This window comes from Carassius auratus, chromosome 30 (assembly GCF_003368295.1).
Source record: "Carassius auratus strain Wakin chromosome 30, ASM336829v1, whole genome shotgun sequence".
NCBI classification, from domain to species: domain Eukaryota; kingdom Metazoa; phylum Chordata; class Actinopteri; order Cypriniformes; family Cyprinidae; genus Carassius; species Carassius auratus.
In genome coordinates this window covers 5,491,485-5,511,800 of record NC_039272.1, presented here as the reverse complement: position 1 = coordinate 5,511,800, position 20,316 = coordinate 5,491,485, and the positions used below count along the sequence as shown (strand labels likewise).

Sequence of the window (20,316 nt, the reverse complement as noted above, 5' to 3'; positions counted from 1 at the left end):
ATCCAATCACAAGTAGTCACTGGAGACCTCTCGATGAGATCAGGTGTAAACAGTAATTTGTCTCGGCTGACCACTTGTGATCGGATCACCGGAGACAGATGTTAACACAAGAAAAAAGCTGTGTGTGTGTGTTTAAACATGGCCTCCCTTTTTCTGTCTTGTATGACGTTCAGTGTTGTTGAATGAGTTTAATGGAGGAGAAATCGGAGCAGGTAAAGGATATTCCTCCTGTGTCCATAATAGAACCAATTAGTGTTATAAATGCCTCCTGTAGTCTCAAAGGGAAAAAAAGAGCCAGTCTCTCTCTGCTTGTGAGTTTTTTTTCTCTTCTTGTTAGACTGTATGATTACAGATGAGTGTTGTTTTTCTAAAGCAGAAACCTGGAAGTAACCATTTTAGTAGAAACTTTCTCTTTTCTTTTTTTTTTTCTCTTAGTGTGTATGTGTGATTAAGCTACTGTTCTCGTTCTAAGGTATATATGCATTTCGGGGTTCGACAAAATTTTTAATAATGTGTCACAGGAAGTTGAAAGAGAATTGTGACTGGAATGACTTGAAGAGTAATTAACTGAATTGTAGTTCAAAGAAATTGAACACTGTCCACAAATTATACCTTTTTTATTAGTCAGCACAAAAATAAACTGCATATTCTGGCTTCATGTTGTCTTGGTATATATACAAGTATGTGTGTGTATGTTTCATAAAATACAGACAGTATATTAAATCAGACGTCAGTGTCACATGACATTTCTTATTTTATAATTGATTTTCAAATAGTTTACAAATAAATGCTAAATGGGAAAGACATACGTATTTTTTATTAGATCAGTCAGATTAAAAATACAGCTTTGTGACTAATCATATAAAATCAGCCTGGTGTCGTCAAGGCTAAATTTCTGTTTGCCTGTTATCCTGTGTTTATCCACACGTCTGAAAAGTGGCAGGGCTTTTAATTAGTGTCTTTTTGAAGCCTCATTGTCATGGCAGTCCCTCTGTGCTCTTCTGAGAGAAATGTGGAGGAGAATCAGACTGATTGAACAGGTGCGCTCTCATTTCCGTTGCTCGGTTCCTTCCAAATGATTGTTTTGGACTTTTCATGCCTAATATTCGCTGTCTCGTTAATTAAACGGCTGTTAGCATTGTAGCCTCATTAGCAGTGCTTGCACATGCAACAGTAGGATGGTCCTGGCTTGCTCTAGCATAATTTGGGTTTTACGAACATATCGTAAACTTGAATTTGTGGGACAAATAACAAGTAAATTTCAATGTTAATATGGTTAATATTGAATACATGAAATACAGAAGTAATAACACTCTCTGGTTTATCTCAAACCAGTACACTCTTAAGAAGCCTACCTTTGGATTTAATGATTCAGAGTTCTCTTTGCGTTTCTTTTTCTGCCCTCCTTCTATCCATCAGCACCAGTTCTTTGCCTTCTCATATGATTCACTAGTCTGATTAGCTGAGCTTGTGTCCTATTATCGCTTACATGCAAAGGCCAATTTCTTCATGCTTGTTTCTCGATCACACACTGCTACACAGACACCATAAGGGACTCAGACACCCAGCATCTTATTCACTTTACATCATCCATAATGAATCACACACTACCTTACTTTCTGGATTAATTAATCAGTTCGGAGTACTTTATTTACCTGGGCAGGAAAGGCATCAACATGCAGAAAAAGTCTTATTTACACTTAGAGAGTGATCTAAAGTGATAGAGACAACAGACTCTTTGTATTTTTTTTTTCTTTTTGCTTGTCTGTTTGAGCAAGTGTTAAACCCATTTTCTGGAGTATTTTTAACATCTGGTCTGATGTTTTGTTCTCATTCCTGTAGTGCGCGTGCTGGTGATTTTTGTGTAAATACTTTAAATATAGTTCACAGCTACATGAAAATTCTGTCATTATTTACTCATCATCTGAACACAGGGTATATGTATCCTCCCAGATCAGTATTTTTTTTTTTTTTTTAAGAAATTGATACTTTAATTAAGCTATGATTCATTACAGTAAAGTTCATAAAGACTTTGTTCCAAAAAAAATAAAAAAAATAAAATAAAAAATAAATAAAATAAATGCTGTTTTTTTCTCAAACTTTAACTCATCAAACAAATTTGAACTAATAAAAGAATCCTTAAAGAACTGTCATGGTTCTGACAAGTATTATGCAGTTCAGAGATTTTCAACATTGATAATAAGAAGAAATGTTTCTTGGGCACCAAATAATCATTAGAATGATTTCTGAAAGATTGTGTAACACTAAAGACTGAAGTAATGGCTATTGAAAATTCAGCTTTATCATCACAGCAGTTAATTTAGATTTGAATAAATGAATGAACTAAATAATTTTAAGCTGTAAAATTATTTCACAATATTATTTTTACTGTCTTTTGCATAAGATAAATTCAGCCTCATAATAGACTGTGTGTGTGTGTGTGTGTTGTAGCCCAAATATGGTCATGAACTGTCATTGTATGGAAAACAGCTGTAGAAAGATTATTTTGCATTACACATACAAATTGGAAGCATTCAGGTATGAAACAATACCAGGATAAATAAAGGCAGGATTTTCTTTTGAGCTATTGCTTTCATGTATCATGTAATTTGCTGATTACAGATGATGTCATCAGTAAAGCTGTTGGGCCTCTCCTCAAACATCTGCGTCTCATTCAAGAAGACAATTCCGTTTAATTCTTTGGCTTCAAGATCTATTCTTAAAGCCTCCATTAGGCTGCAAATGTTGTTGACTTATAACTCAGACACAAAAGGGTCTTCCTCAAGGGGACGCTTATGGGCTCAGAAAGACAAATCCTCCATTGTGCCACATTCAAATTCTGCACTGTTTTTTATGTTATTGGAGACTGTGTTTAAGAAGTAGTGTGGTTGTGTGCTAATATATTTTGATGAAATCATATAACTGCTGTGGCTCAGTGGTAGAGCATTGCGTTAGCAGTGTAAAAGGTTCCAGGTTCGATTCCCAGGGAACACACATACTGTTAAAATGTATAGCCTGAATGCATTGTAAGTTGCTTTGGATAAAAGCGTCTGCTAAATGCACCAATGTAAATTTAGAAACTACTGATTTTGTTCTCCTAGCCAGTGCTGAGATGTACCACATTAATGGTTTCCTCTAAAAGTAGTCAGGACAATAATTTCTTCCTTTCCTAAGTGCCTAGCTCATAGTCATAGTTCACGTGTAAGCAAACTAACAAACATTCCTTATTTAGCCCATGTCATGTGATTTTGATTTTGTTGGTTAAAATATAGCAGAATAACTCTATGATGGCAGGAATCAAGCCGTTTTGGGCTGTAATTAGCATCAGTGTGCCAGTAGAACGGATGAGATGCGGATGGGTCTCCATGCATGAAATTAGCCAGTGTTAGCAGCCCCTGTCATCAGGAGGCATTAAATATTAGCCTCAGTGGTGGCAGCCCTCCCCATCAGGAAGCATACGACATTAGCCTTACCACTAACTGCCCGACTCATTAGAAAATATGAGATGAGTAGCCACTGCCTTAGCAGCTCGTGGTTAAACAATAGTCCCTTGGCCTCTCATGTCACGGCTATTTTAAGTTCGCTGTCTCTACTGATAAGGATGAAAATATTGTAGTACCAGAGGGGCCGGCTAGTCCACTCCAGACTATTTGTACAAATGCAAAAAAAATCAAATCTGTATTTTATTGAAGGACTATTGAAATTCATATTTTCAGCACGCTTATTAAACCAACAACTACACACACACACACACACACACACACACACTATGCCATCGTCGCCTGCAATCCACCGCATCCCAATACCATGTTCGGAAAAAAAATCAATGTATACGAAACCCCTAAAGGCAATAAATACGAGATGGGAGGAAAATACATATTTTTATAATTTCTCTCACAGTTATATCATTGGGTAATTATACTGTATATAATTGCGGGCATCAGGGAGCCACTATTGAAAATGCTTTTGAATGCACAATTGCTTTTTCGTTTCACTTTCACTTTTTAAGATTCAAGATTGAACATACTCTGTTTATACTATTGAGTGGCAGTACATACCACACATTTTACAAGATTAGATGTTTGTCAGTGGTGCTGAGGATCTGTAAATCATTCGCAATAGTCCTCAGACATCTCTCCTTTCTCTGTTTATGTGGTAAGTTAAATTTTATGTACTGTAATGTAACAGGCAACCGTTAGGATTTGTTTTCTGAATACGGATTCACGCTTCGGGCACATCGTCCTTTGCAATGTTTTACTGTAGACATCTTCCAATGTCAATTTTGTAGACGTCACCCAACCCTAGTTCAAATTAATTTTCTTGTACCTACAAAATACTGTTCAAAAGTTTAGAGTTTGTAGGGGTTTTCTGTGTTTTTTGTAATTTTTTAAGAGTGCATTTATTTGAACAAAAATACAGTAAAACTGTAATATTATTACAATTTAAAATAACTTTTCAATGTATGTATGTGTATAATATACACTTTTTTTCAGAAAGTAGTAATTTGGTAGTTATTACTGTACCTTAAGATTTTAATATGCACATACATGGTGACTAAAGGCTACACCAAAGGCACTTTATTCTTTTATCTGTTTTATAGTTTCTTTTTGACAGCTATAGCCATTTAACATGTTGAAAAAAAAAAAAAAAAAACTCAAATGACCGCATAGATGTTTGCTGACTGATTGGCAATCTGTCTGCACCCTGCTGTCAAATGCAGAGAGCATTAGACCCACTTAACTGCATGGACCTAGCAGCTGTTTGCTAATCACTAATGGCAAAATGCAGATCACCAAGCCAATAAGTGTCATTTAATGTACAAGGGAACCAATGGCTACACAGTCAAAACTGCACTATTGATTATTGTTACACTTACACATTTGCACTGCCGTTGGCACACATTAGCCATGGCCTAAATTTATTCCTCTCAGGGTCAGTAGATTTTTGGTTTGTAATGGTGTGGAAAGCAGCAGGTGGAAGTGTCACTGAACGTGAAGAGTTCTGATAGCTAGAGAGCTGTGCTGGAAATAACGCTAATGTGTTTTTATGCATTTAACAAGGTCAGTTGACCCCTTTGGTAGCGAGTCTAACCAATAGACCCACTGTGTGTGTGACACGAGGAGAGATAAGCCGACAATTTGCATACGAGTGGAAGAACCCAGGCCGAAACGGAGAGTGAGGTGAAGTGGATGCACATCCTCAAAATTGACATTTAAAAGAGTTGTAAATGTCTGTATTCTTTGGTACCTAATTTATTTAAGTTCCATTTAATTTTGTTGTGTTTATCTGAGTGCCATATTTCTCACTGGCCTCGGGTTTGGCATTTATGTGGCCGTCAGTTGTGTAATTCAGAATTCTACGAAACAATTGTGTTCTGCAATACTTCTTTATAAAATGCTTTTGTCTGTTGCATCATCCAGCCGTGAACACAAAGGTTATACACCCACTCACACACACGGTTAGATTGCATCCCCTCCCATCGTGGTGTGCAGTGCTCTCACATCTAATATTGCAGCACTTCATTGATTGATGCATGTATGTGTTTATTTGCAGAGCTCTTGTAAGAGGACAGACTACTCATTATTTAGTGTTCAAAGCCATAGCATACACTGCAAAAAATGATCATAATTTTAACTCTAGAAGTCTGAAAAAAATCTACAACGAATAAATGTTTATTGGTTTATTGTCTATAAGTTCCCTCAATGCCAATTCACACTGCACTGAAAAATGTCTACAGACACGTTCTTTAGGTTTTGTCGGTTTAGTATCCTTGTCACCGTCTATTGGTCGTCACTTGATTTTTCCATTTGAATAAGTTGAATCAAGTCTTGGAATGTCTGATAAGTGTCATACTGTACTTCGATCGGCTGTCGGCATTGGTCTGTGTCTACCTTTATATACGGTGTAAAAAATTAATACATCAGATGGAACAGTAAATTGACATTTATTTTTGGAATTCTCTGTGTGACAGCTCACATTTAATGGTTTTGCATTTAAATAACTTTTCTTTTCAGTTATGAACACTTCAGTTATGAATTCTTAATTTATGTAACGTATTTTATTACATACTGTTAATAAATGTTTATTGCATTATGTTAGTGTCATGTTTTTTTAACATAATGGTGTTTTTTTATTTGCATGTATGTCACCATGAGCCTTTATATATTAGTGTTTATCCCTGCTTGTGGAAAAACGACTTGTGCTACATCAGTCTTTTTAGTATTTTGCTATGATTAGATTTTAGTCATTTGTTAAGCTGAGGTGAAACATACAGTTTCTTAAACTTCTGTGAAATTAATTGCAATCTTCAAAACTTAAAATGTACAATATCTGTTTGCGGTGAAGTTGTGGAAACCGCATGTGCAGAAGCAGAGCGGTGAGGCTGACTGCTGCTGCTGGTTTTCTGATGGACTGTGTTGATATATCTCTTCACGTTGATCTGCGGCTTGATGAAAAGTAATTTGTTTGGCCTCAGGGGTGAGTGTATAGCCTGACGTGTTTGTGTAGTTAAAAATGCCTCAGCTGAGCTCGAAGAGGCTGCATATATAATGTGATTGAGTCTGACTTCCCCCTCTCTCTCATTTTTTTCGACAAATTCTCTCCTTTCTTTCTGCCTTTTATTATTGTACACAGTATCTATCTATCATTGTTAACCACATGGAGTTTAATTGCTTTGAAATGCATGTTTAAACAGTTGAAGTCAAACAACAGTGGCTGCCTATTATATATGCCTATATTATCTATACACACAGTGTGCATGCTTTATAGAAATTTTTTTGGAAGGCATTCTTGTTCTGTGTCTGTGCTTGTGTCTGAACATCTGTTTCCTGTGCTTGTGGGCATGTTGCCTCATTTCCAAATAATTTATTACTTTTCCTTTATCTTCTTGCTTTAAACTAGGTTGTGTCTAATTTAATCTCGGCTTGCGTAACCCAGCTCGTAATATGTTTAGCTTCGAATGAGGTGCTGAAAGGTGCAGGATTATTGATATTGTCGCAAAACACTCAATTGTGGTGAATTCATTCAGCTAAAAATCCAAACTGTTCAGCAAATGGTTATTAGTGCTGTGTGGTCTGTTTGGGAGCAGATGAACAGCGTTGTGGTTTGGAGCAATGTGCTCACTGTGATTGCGGTTTGGCTTGTGCTGCTGATGACAAGCCAGGGATCAAGATATTTTTTTCCATTCTTTTTTTTTATTTAAAGTGCTGGCCTCAAAGTAACTCCAAGTTAAATCGATACCCATTTACCCACTGCGAGAGCTATGTGTTCCCAGAGAGGAATATGGGTAAATGTTGTCCCTTTAGGGGCATTATAGGGAAATGAGCATTCTGTGTTCCTCTGTTGCTCCATATATATCAGCGTAAATCACTCCTCTAAACACACTCACACACACGTCTGTATGGTAAAATACACAATGCACAAGAACACTAATCTAACACCCTCACTTAAACACATTTCATTTATGCACACTTTGGTGGGTGTTCAACAAAGTCAAAAAAGATCAATTAAAATTGCAGAGATAATTAATAATAATACGTTTATGCTTCGTGAACGTTTCCTAATCTGCGAATACAAAAAGTTAATAAATTATGGAGAATAAATAAGCTAAATATTGCAGTAATAACTATATTAAATGCATATAGAAATAGACATGGAGTAAGGCAGATTTCACAGTCTAAAATCAATTCTAATGATTTTTTTGGTTGTTGATTCATTTAAAAAAAATCTTCTTCTCAAATGATTCAGAAATTCAAATCCCTTCGCTATATTGTTTTTGACTCGTATGTAAATGTGTATGTTTTGTTGTATTTAGCATAAATCTGCTAGTTAATATTTGATTCTATTGAAATTGTTTGTACAATATAATTTAACTAAGTTCAATGATTAGAGAGTTGTTGTTTTTTTGTGTGTAACTGGCTAGGTTTTGTTTTTAGCTTGCAGCATCCTTAAGAGCATCTTGATGGACGTATCCCAGTGGTAACATTTTCTTTTTCAAATCTGTTATTTGTCACTGCCATACCTTTTATCATAATTATCTTAAGCACTATTAAATTACTTTTATCTTTTGGCAACACTTAGGGTCTTTTATTGTGGTGTTAACTTATTTCCCTGTGATTGGTTGTCCCACTGCATTTAGCAGTCCTTTTTTCTGATGTAATTTTCATGTTCTCGTTCTCCTCGTGCATTCACGCAATCCCATACCCCCCCCCCCCCACACCACCACACACACCAATAACATCAAATTTGAACATCCAGTCCCCGAACACTTAAAAGATCAGACCCTCCAGTGATTCCCAGAAGCCTCTGCAGGAATGTGTGCTTTTAACCTACGCCAAACTTTTCCATCCTCCCTGTCCCCAATTTAACTGCATCTCTGTTTGCACTTAAATGAGTCGATTCATTTGATTTTAAGAGCCGGATTGGGGACGTACGGATGTCGGCCTTCCTCAATCTCACTCTGTCCGTCTATTGTCTCTCTTCTGGACCATTGGGTGTGGTTTGTATACAGGTGAATTCAGTAAATGGATTCTATGTGGCTGGATAAGAATTTCAAATCCTCATAAGAGATTAAAAATGTGTTTTTATTTGCTACATGTCTGCCCAAACACAGCACTTACACTAAAAGCAACTAATCCAATTCTGCTGGACCGCATGTCCTCAAACAGGCCAGGGTAAGGTCCTCTCACACTTCTTTGGGACTGCCAATTTTTGCTTTCTTGTGTTCTGTATCCCTCTGTCTGTCTTTTTCTCATTTTCTTTCTGTCTCTCACAAACAGACATTGAACCCAGCACTGGCCAGAGACTCAGACTAAAATATGTGAGTTGTCAGATTTGGCAGGTGTGTGTGCTGTGGGTACAGAGTGGTCAAGACGTCTGTGTGTGATGGAGCAGGACAGGAAAGAGATGGGCAGTCATTAGGGGGTTGTTGAGTGTGTGTATCCGGTGTGTGTGTGTGTGGGGTAGTCCAGTGACAGGCGACCAGATACCTGGCCTAATTCAGTCACTTTGATCGGAGCACTCGCATGCATTACTCCCTAAATATCCAGGCTGATTTTTCCAGATCCACATCCTTTCTGACCCTGCGCCCGACTTATTTTCAACCCCTGCTGGGCGTCTGCTGGAAAGACCAACCATCTGAACCCCTGTGGCCCTGTAGGACTCAAGGGAAAGACGCCATGATGTTTAAAAGTAATGTAATGCAACATAATGCACTCAGATTCATTCACAGTACCAAGAAAGTGCACAGTGGTTCCTTATCATTGAACACTTTTTTTTTTTTATTTTTTATTTTTTGTGGTGGTGATGCCCATCATGTTGTTCATTTATAGCCCAATTTATATTTAGGCTTTAAAATTGTCTACATTTGCGGAAATTATCTTGATAATCAAAAAAGTGTAAGAATTTAACTTTTGTTGATCAAAAGCCAATGGAAGAATCAATTGGAAGAACAATGGTGTTCCTGTAGCTCAAGTGGTAGAGCATTGCCTTATCAAGGTTGGGGGTTCGATTCCCCGGCAACACATTATAGGTAAAAATTGATAGCCTGAATGCACTGTAAGTCGCTTTGGATAAAAGCGTCTGCTAAATGCATACATTTTAATTTAAGAATCTAATTGGCTTTTTGATGAAAAATGTCATTTCTGCAACATTCTAAAGTTTACTGCGCTATTATCTTGATACTCTGAAATCGTGGTGAAAAGTAAATATACTAAAATATGTTTGAAATACATTTATTTCATGCTAATTATACTACAAATATATTTATATATAATTACATACTTAATAACAATACCCAAGTACCCTAGTTTAGTACTTAATAACATATACTAAACTAGTATACTTAAAGTCTGCTAAATTGGAACAGCCAATCTTGTGCTTAAGGTTAATGTATTTTAATAGTGACTTTAAAACATATTAAGAAATATGCATTGTACAGAAGTATTACTCCAAATTATGTTTAATTGTCATATTTGTTAATAGATTTGAAATATACTTATTGTGAAATACATGTATTTTAAATATATTATTATTATTATTATTATTTATATTATTTACTAGGGTAATCATAAAATATACACAACAGGCACTAGGTTAATTTTGGGTGAAATAGTATGTTTTAAATTATATTTAATCATTTTATTGATACTTTCTGGTAGTTAATTAAGTATATTTCTCAACAAAAAATGTTTTGGTATTAAATTATGAACATTTCTTTCCTTCCACTATTTTAGATTAATTTTGTCGCTGAACTGGTTGCAATGCATTTTGGGATTGCCATCTCAGCATGCTTTAGAATACTTCAGAAGGTATTTTAGGAGGCAGCATGTTTCTTCATTCCATTTTGGAATGACCTTTGCTTCGGGAAGCGCTGAGTTATTGTCTTTGTGCAGGTGCTCGATTGTTGATGCTTCTTAACCAAACATTTTTGGATTATTAATACCTATGTGGTGGCTATAAAGTTGAGTTTTAAAGTGTAGCTATATGAATTTACAGAGTGTTATTCATAATCAATAGCAGTCAAACGCTGAAAGTGTAACTTGTTGTTTTCTCTGAATGAAAGAATTTATGTATTTGCTTAATGATCCCACTCCTTAATGTACAAGCCTGATTCCAAAAAAAGTTGGGACACTGTACAAATTGTAAGTAAAAAAGGAATGGAATAATTTACAAATCTCATAAACTTATTTTATTCACAATAGAATATAGATAACATATCAAATGTTGAAAGTTAGACAGTTTGAAATGCCGTGCCAAATATTGGCTCATTTTGAATTTCATTGGAGCTACACATTCCAAAAAAGTTGGGACACGTAGCAATAAGAGGCCGGAAAAGTTAAATGTACAAACTGTATAAGGAACAGCTGGAGAACCAATTTGCTACTTATTAGATCAATTGGCAACATGATTGCGTGTAAAAAGAGCCTCTCAGAGTGGCAGTGTCTCTCAGAAGTCAAGATGGGCAGAGGATCACCAATTCCCCCAATACTGCAGCGAAAAAATAATGGAGCAATATCAGAAAGGAGTTTCTCAGAGAAAAATTGCTAAAATTTTGAAGTTATCATCATCTACAGTGCATGATATCATCCAACGATTCAGAGAATATGGAAAAATCTCTGTGCGTAAGGGTCAAGGCCGGATAACCATACTGGATGCCCCTGAGGGGGCTTAGACGGCACTGCATCACATACAGGAATGCTACTGTAATGGAAATCACAACATGGGCTCAGGAATACTTCCAGAAAACATTGTCGGTGAACACAATCCGCCGTGCCATACACCGTTGCCAGCTAAAACTGTATAGGTAAAAAAAGAAGCCATATCTAAATATGATCCAGAAGCACAGGCGTTTTCTCTGGGCCAATGCTCATTTGAAATAGACTGTTCTGTGGTGAGACGAAACAAAATTTGAAGTTCTTTTTGGAAAAATGGGACGCCATGTCATCCGGACTAAAGAGGACAAACCCAAGTTTTTATCAGCGCTCAGTTCAGAAGCCTGCATCTCTGATGGTATGGGGTTGCATGAGTGTGTGTGGCATGGACAGCTTACACATCTGGAAAGGCACCATCAATGCTGAAAGGTATATCCAAGTTCTAGAACAACATATGCTCCCATCTAGACATAGTCTCTTTCAGGGAAGACTTGCATTTTCCAGACCATACCATATATATACTGCATCAATTACAACATCATGGCTGCGTAGAAGGAGGATCTGGGTACTGAAATGGACAGCCTGCAGTCCAGATCTTTCACCCATAGAAAACATTTGGCGCATTATAAAGAGGAAGATGCGACAAAGACCTAAGACAGTTGAGCAACTTGAGCCTGTATTAGACAAGAATGGGACAACATTCCTATTCCTGAACTTGAGCAACTTGTCTCTTCAGTCCCCAGACGTTTGCAGACTGTTATAAAAAGAAGAGAGGATGTCACACAGTGATAAACACGGCCTTGTCCCAACTTTTTTTGAGATTTGTTGATGCCATGAAATTTAAAATCAACTTTTTTTTCCCATAAAATGATACATTTTGTCAGTTTAAACATTTGATATGTAATCTATGTTGTATTATGAATAAAATATTGAAATTTGAAACTTCTACATCATTATATTCTGTCTTTATTCACAATTTTTACAGTGTCCCAACTTTTTTGGAATCGGGTTTGTATATAGGCAGTATGCTTCCTAACCCCTTTTACATTTTTTTTTTAATCTTTAGACTTTGTGTGTCATATTGGATATCTTTATCATGTTTACTGAAATTAAAACAGTCCATCACAATATCAAAAAACCATATTCATATTGGAATTGTTATAATTTTTCCAGTCAGATGGTGTTTACATCCAGTCAGCTGAATGCAGTCATAGCTTTATATTCTCGACTCTACGTTAGAGGGAAAATCCCTCTTATACTGTGAGGATTTTTTATAGGTTATTGTCTTTACATAGAATCAAAACTAAATCTATGTTAAATGATACCCCCCCCCCCCCAGAAATAATAGTATTTTATCTGTTGCTTCAAGAAGTAGGTGGTTAAAGAGATTTTTTGCCTGTTATATAGCAGCACCGTCCCCAGAGAGTCAAAGATAGCTGGTATTTTTACCATCCACACAGAGGAAAACAGATTGAAGTCCCAGTGGTACTGGAAGGTCCAAATCAGGTTTGGACTGGCTTTCTGTCTCTCATTGCCACCCATGACATCCTTTTTGACACCAGCCTCCGACATCTGAGAGCAGACGGGAGATAATCATATATATGCTTTTTCCAGATGGAAACCTCAGAATGTTCAAAACAGGATGAACCTTTATGGAACCCTCTGATGATATTGCAAAAAAAAGAGGAAGTATTCCACAAAATCAAGGATTTTTTTAATTTTGTTTTTTTCCATAAGCTACAGTGAGTGTGTATTATGAATGTGTATGTTGTGAGTTATTGCACTAAGGTTGTGTGTGTTTCCATTTATATGCATCTGAGATTTTAAATGCAGTCGGATTTATGCAGTGTGTGTGTGTATGAATTTGATATAAATAAGGGGTATTCTAGGACAGAAACATGTTATGAAACATTTTTTGTGAGGTTACCATGGTACTGTAATGATGTCAGACGGTAATTTCATGGTACATAAATATGTATACGACCCTTCAGAAGTTTGGGATCGGTACGATTTTTAAAATGTTTTTAAAATAAATGTTCTAAAATCTCATATAATTTTAATTAAATATAGAATGTAAACAGAAACATTTTATAAAACAATATATAATTATTTTCTATTTTAATATATTTTAAAATTGAGTGTTATTTTGAAATATATAGTTGAAATTTTAGCATCATTTTTATGGAATTTGGAATCAGTTCAATTAAAGCAATTCAAATCTTTAGATTCGATTCCCCTCTTAAAAAAAAAAAAAAGCTAAATTCCTTACATTAGTACATCAGAATGCAGGAGCTAATAAATTATTTTCATTGATAATCTGGCAGAACTCTACGTACCCCAGTCGTAGTCGACGTACAGAAGGGGATTTCAAGAAGAATGAAAGATACAGTAAACTTTCCCTCACACCTAGTCAAGTTCACCTTGTACCAAGAGCTATTCTTCTGTAACCGCTCTCATAAACTACGTGAAGGGAGGGCTATAGCTCCACCTCCCAGAAAATCAATATATTATTATAAAAAAAGATAGAAAGAGGGAGAGTAAGTGTGTAGGGCCAAAGATGTATTTTCTGGTGTCCTGTTAAAGCGAGGGCCGCTGGAGTGTGGAGAGGATTGCAGATTGTACAGTACATTCACACAGGAGATGAGTTTGCCATTCCTCTTTTATGTCTGCCTTCACAACTCACAGCATGACTCTGTCTTGTGCCAAAAATGCATTTTCCTTTCTGCTGAAAGCCTATATCTATTCCTCTTTCTTTCAGCAGAAATATGGATTTAGTGGGGTTAGCAGAGGACATCTCTAAAATAGCTAAAATATCACACTTGCAGTCCATTAGCCGATCAATTGCGGTTTGCGTGTGTTTTCAATTAAAAGCACAGACTAAATATATTGCTTTTCTCTGAATCTATGCTTCTCTAACAAGCCACAAGTGACTTTGTTTTATATTAGTTACAGGTGCTCGGAGAGACTGAAATTGAATAAGTAATATTCGTTAATTGAGCTGTTTTTGTACAGAAGAGAGTAAGTCCCAGTTTCAGTTTACAAATTATATTTTATTGGGTTAGTTTTAGAGGATTGAAATGTCTTATCATCAATTTGCAGCTTTAACAATAACAAGCTGCAAAGTGCAGAAGAAAAGGAAACTAACAAGAATCTAATTTAATTAAATCGTCTATTTGTTTTGCTTTCTTTTGACAAATCAGAGCAAAATGTATAAATAGAAATAGTGCAAACATAGAAATCAAGTAGTGTTTAAAAAGAGTGAATAATACTACTAATAAAATGTTTTATTTTCTTATTGACTATTTTTACATAGTCAAACTCAGATTTTGAGGACTGAACACAAGGATTGTATAATAAATTAATTAATTCATTCATTTATTTGCCTGTATCTGCTATAGGCAAATGTCCATCCCATTATACAGATTGTATATGCAAAGTTTAGTGAGTTTTCATAATCATAATCATAAATAAGATCAATTCAAATAAAATTAAATGCTGAGAAAAATATATCAAAATTGGATAATTGTTTTATTTTTGGGTGAAATAGTCCTTCAATAACCAGCTAATAGCGCTATTTATTGATATAGATAGATTATTAATAATAACACTATTTAATGCATATAAAAATGGATATGAAGGTTAAGACAGATCTCTCTCTCTCTCTCTCTCTCTCTCTCTCTCTGTCTGCGTTGTTCGTTATTGATCACTTCTGTCCTTGCACAGACAGACCCATCCTAAATGGCTTATACCTGGCAAACAATGCCAAGAAAAATATTCACACTTTCCTAGTCACTTGTGTGTGTGTGTGTGTGTGTGTTTCCTAACCACTGGACAGCCCTTTAGATCTGTTTTGGCATTAACTTTGACTCAGGCACTGATGAGGACAGTCCCAGTGGGGCCTTAACCTTAACCTTCTGGGTCATTCCAGAGTGTGAGAGTTTGAGCTGTGTGTGTGTGCAGATTCTGTTGATTCTGCTTGTTCTCTCTTTCTGCCTGAAAGAGGACAGGTTGTTAGATCAGAGGCTGGACAAAAAGAGCAGTGGCAGAAACACAGACCTTGATAGGTCAGAGAAAGTTAGTAGTTGTTTTGAAGGATTGTAAGAATGTGATTTATTGTCATCAGTTGACTTTCTTTTGTAGAACACAAAAGGAGATGTTTGGTGGAATGTTCGTGCTGCACTTTTTCATGCGTAGAATTATGTCAGTAACCAGCGTGACAAAAAACACAAGGTACCATGAGGGTGACTAAATGATGACAGAATGTTTAACTGTGCCTTTAAATCACTGCCTCAAATACAGAGATTGTTTGTGACAGACGGTGAGTGGGCTTTGATGCCTGTTGACCCTGCTTGTGCGTTTTGTTTATTCCTCAGACAGTCCTTGTATGTGCCGCATGTGTGTGTGTATTTTTTGCTTTTGTTTTGATCCTCTTGTTGAATGCGGTGGCGTGCAAACAAGTGTGACAGCCACTTGAAATCACAGGATGAGAGAGTACATACATTACTCCGTGTGTGTGTGTGTGATGAGATGCAGGCGTGTTTCTTGGACAGGAATCCTCTTCTCCTGAAAGGTCAGTGGTCAACCATCAGAGCCCAATAAAGCATGCAGATGAGAAGAGGGGGATGAAAAGAGAGGAGGAAAAACACTAGTCCAGCCCAAAACACAGAAAACAAGTACCAGTGCCGGAGGCCACAGCGGTCAAGAGCAGCACAGAGGGGGCCGAGTGGCTCCCACAGCGCACAAGTGCATTAAATAAGCCAGAACACACACAAACAAACAAACCTGCTGGTAAAACACACACTGATTTATCTCTTTCTTTTGCCTTTGGAAACCTTTACATCGTATCTATGCTAGTTCCCATTCTGCTCACACAGAACAATGGGTTGGATTATTTACATTTATTCATTTAGTGGACTTTTTCGTCCAAGAGGACTTTCAAATGAGGATAATCACAGGCAATTTGTCATCAGAAATTATGAATCCATTTAGTTAATGCATTTTTGTAATTATACAGTATGCTGTAAATTATACAAAAGCAGGTCTAGTAATACTGTATATGTTTTGCTCATATTATATACTACTTTTTAAAATGTTTAAGGGTAAGTGAGATTTTTTAATATTTATAAAAAAAACAATGCCACGGTTTGATCAAAAACAGTAAATATTGTGAAATGTTATTAATTTAAAATACCAGATTTTTTAAATTATTAAAATTATGATAAAATGTTATTTAAAAAAAGTTCATTATTCCAGTGATCCTTCAGAAATTTCAGAAAAATGTTTTGGTTAAAATTCCTCACTGATTGTGTAGAGAAACACCCTTTTTACCTTGTAAAAAACACCTCTGTTCAACGCGACACGTTTTGATGCATGTCTCTTTAAATGATAATAAGCTACTGGTTGCCCCACCCTTTCCAATGCCAGAAACCCAACTAGCCTAAATGCAAAAAAGCTAGTAAAATTTAAATGTAATCCAATGTCCCCGTTAAATACAGTGGCCCCCAAACAAGTATTTGGAGCATTGGTATTTTTTGAGCAGTGGCATTTATTCTAAGCTTAAGATAGCACAAGCTAACTTCTTTGATTAAACAGTGTCGCTAGGTTTTAAATGATAAATTGAAAATAATATATGACTGTGGTTAATGCAGTAAACTACATCTGTGTGAACGGTCTTTATACCTCCACTAAAAATCCAGTTAAAGGTTAGTTCTAAGAAAATCACTATTAGATTCCTCATTAGTTTTGCAGATTCCACTTGGTTTGATATTTCAATATCTTATTGAATTGCTAAAGGTTTAAAAGAACAAAGTTCATGCTTATAGTTAAAAAGCAACCTCAAAAATCAGTCATTTGTAGTGTGAAAGGTCATTTTGTTATCTGTGAAGGTGACTGCTCTGGTTTGACTGTGGTTTCCCGCAGCGCTGGACTGGACAGAACGGAGCTGTTGATCAGTTAGTCACACTCGCTGATTAGAGGCGACGCAGACTACCTGGTTTCCAAGGTGATGATTGACAGGTCATATTGAAGGCAAGCGGAAAGGTAATATGGAGTGAGGAGGAGGATGGGGTGCATCATGGGAAGTTTAGCTGACAAGGCAGGTCAGCATGACAGTGCGCGTGTTAGAGAAGAGAGAAAATGACAGTGGAAGTGTGACAGCTCCGTTTCCTCCTTCATGCTCGGCCGCCTGTGATCCGGCCGCGGCCTGTCGCACCGCGCTGCTGATTGTTTGATGGCTGTCGAATGCTTTACCCACCTGAGTGTGTGCATATCTGAAAACTGTGTTCGGCTCAGAGAGAGAGAGAGAGAGAGAGAGAGAGAGAGTGAACTGTTGTTTACTTCGATACCTTATCCATAAATCCATGTAATGCTCCTCGTGGTTTCTGTCCCTCTCTCTCTCTCTCTCTCTCTCTCTCTGTCTGTCTGTTGTTCCATCTATCATTCCAGGGCTTGATATTAAGCCTTGACATGTGCATGTCTGTCTAACTATCTATCTATCTATCTATCTATCTATCTATCTATGAGTCATCCTATGTAGAATTTGTCTGAAACTATAAATTCGCTACATGCCTATATCGCTTTGTCTATCATTCTATTGTTCTATCTGATGTTCTATCTTTCTTTTTATCATTATTTCTGTCTGTCTGTCTGAAACCATCCATCTACTACATTCCGTAAACTGTCTGTTATTTTAACATTCTGATGTTCTATCTATCATTTTGTCATTCTATCTATCTTTCTGATCATCTATTGTTTTATCGTTATGTCTGAAGCTATCCGACCCCTACATGCCTTAAACTATCTGCCTGTCCATCTGTCTTTTTATTTTTATCTGTCTCCAACTATCCATCCACTACATGCCATGATCTGTTTGTCTGTCTGTCTGTTTATCATTCTATCTTCAACAGTCCATTCATTGCATGTCATAAGCTGTCAGTCTATCTCTCTCGATCCATCCATCCACTACAAGCTGTAAACTAACTTCTGTCGGTCTGTCCATCCATCTATTTGTCTGTCTGGTAAGAGGGCTGGTTTTTGAGGTTTCTCTAGATAAAATTGTTCACATTTTTTCATCTCGTACTCATACATTCTCACACGTTTCATGTGTGCTCTTGGTTCCTGTGTATGTGCATCAGTATTTGTGTTTAGGTGCGTGATTTAACGAAAGACCAGCAAAAAAACTTGGCTGCGTTTCAAAGCCATTAGCAGTGAGTGGGCGTTACAAAGGGAGAGTGAGGACATCTGATTTAGGGCTGTTCAAGCTGTCACACACAGACACACTCTTACAGTAGATCTGTCCTTTTTTTGAGCTCATGGCTGACTTACTGGCCTTGGTGAGTTTCCAAACCTTGAGCACTGAGGCCATAATAAACTTCCTCAGCTGCCTGTGCTGGACCAATAGCCCTCGAAAAGGTTTTAAGGGAGATAAGTGCATCTCGCTTCATGAATCACTTCAAGCGCTCTTCATGTATATGTCAGAGCCGTGGCATAGTGTTTAGCGCAGGTGTTACTTATGTGCTGAGCGTCTGTGAATACCATTTTGTAAACTTATTTGTAATATTTGAATCAATGATGAATAAAAGGCATTTAAATGACTCTGTTGGCCTATTGTGGTGGCACATAAATTGCTTGATTGCTTAAGAAACGGCATTTCTTGACATAATTGGCGTAATTTGGAACTGTTTTGAATTTGTTTGATGTTGCGCAGCTCACTTACAATTCGGACTGTGTGAGACACAGCAAACACTGGAAACAAGACACAACAAAACTAGAATGCTCTCATTAAAATCATCAAAGCGTAGACACAGTGTAAATAAGAGATTTATTGTGCAGTGTAGACAGTGTTTGTTATAATGGGAGCATTCGCAAGAGTCTGTTTGTGGACGGTCAGTGAGCTGGTCCTGAACTTACAGTCATGTGAAACAGCGTAAACTTGCAGTGACAGCTTTAGCGATTATAATGGGATGGTAGCATTCTAGTATTTGTCACATTGCTCGCTTTCTCTGTATAATTTATTCAAAATCAGCTTGTTATGGGTGTGTATATGGCATGCAGTTGCCTAACGCAAAATGAGTAGTGTATAATTTAAATGCAACTAGTGGTCGCCTTTGAGCACTGATTCTTATACGGATGACAAGGTTTGAATCTGGTCTGCGTTTTGTTTTTATCTCTCTTAATCAAATGTTAAACATCTTTATCACTAAAAATACTCTACAATAAAAAGCTTTGAATAAGCTATTTACACTATTGTGTTCTAGTAAGTATCTGATTTTGCTGGTTTGTCAGTATTTGTGACAGCGGATTATTTATGAGGCCAGATTTAAACAGCATTTGTCTTGTTCATCTTTTGGCTGGATGGATTATAGCATGAACAAACAGTAGAGAGGTGGAATCCAGCCTCTACAGAAGTAAAGCTGATATAGACAGTGCTTGAATGTGTGCCGGTGACTTTTGTCCCAATGTACCTTACAGAGCACTGTAAAAGAAAATTCAGTCAAATTTACAGTAAAAAAACTGGCAGCTGTGGTTGGCAGAATTTTACTGTAAAAAAATATGGTAGAAACTTTTAGGTTTTAGGTTTTATGGATTTAACTTAAATTTAAATGCAAAATCTTTTTTTAATTAACTGAGATAATGCTGATTTTATCTTGTTCATTCATTCCTGTTTCCAGAAAGATATTTGAACATCTTTAATGCAATATGAATTTACTTGAAACAATTTGCATAAGTCAGTTCTCATAACTGCAGTTTTTGCACACTTTACTTGTCATAATACACTGAGGTTTTTATGGTTGGTATTTTTTGGGGGTGAAAGAAGCTTCTCATGCTCACCTAGGCTACCTTTATTTCATCTAAAATTTAATGAAAAGTCCTAATTCTGAGAAAAACAAAACAAAAAAACTTCTTGAGAAGCCTCCAATCTTCAGAGTCACACGATCCTACAGAATTCATTCTTATGTGCTATTCTGGTGTTCAAGAAACAGTTTTCATTATTATTAATGTTGAATATGATAGTGCCGTTTAAGATTTTTCTGCTACATTTCTGTTACATAGAAATCTTTTGTTGCATTATGGATGTCTTTACTTAAAAAGTTAAGTAAATTGTAATAATTTCTCATTATTTACTGTAGACATTACATCTTATAACTGTGATTTTAGGGGTCTCAAA

The 20,316-nt window shown here is 36.5% G+C and overlaps 1 protein-coding gene across 2 annotated transcripts in view; it reads left to right on the top strand.

Moving 5' to 3' along the window:
* Positions 1-20,316, top strand: part of LOC113048969 (transmembrane protein 132C-like) — a 182,812-nt gene that overhangs the window by 107,742 nt on the left and 54,754 nt on the right. Inside the window, exon 1 of one of the 2 annotated variants that reach the window (XM_026210957.1) lies at positions 957-1,040. The exons of the other annotated variant lie outside the window; for it this stretch is intronic. The gene's annotated coding sequence lies outside the window, so the exon portion shown is untranslated. Of the gene's footprint in view, positions 1-956; positions 1,041-20,316 lie in introns of those variants that run through there. 2 annotated transcript variants of the gene reach the window in all.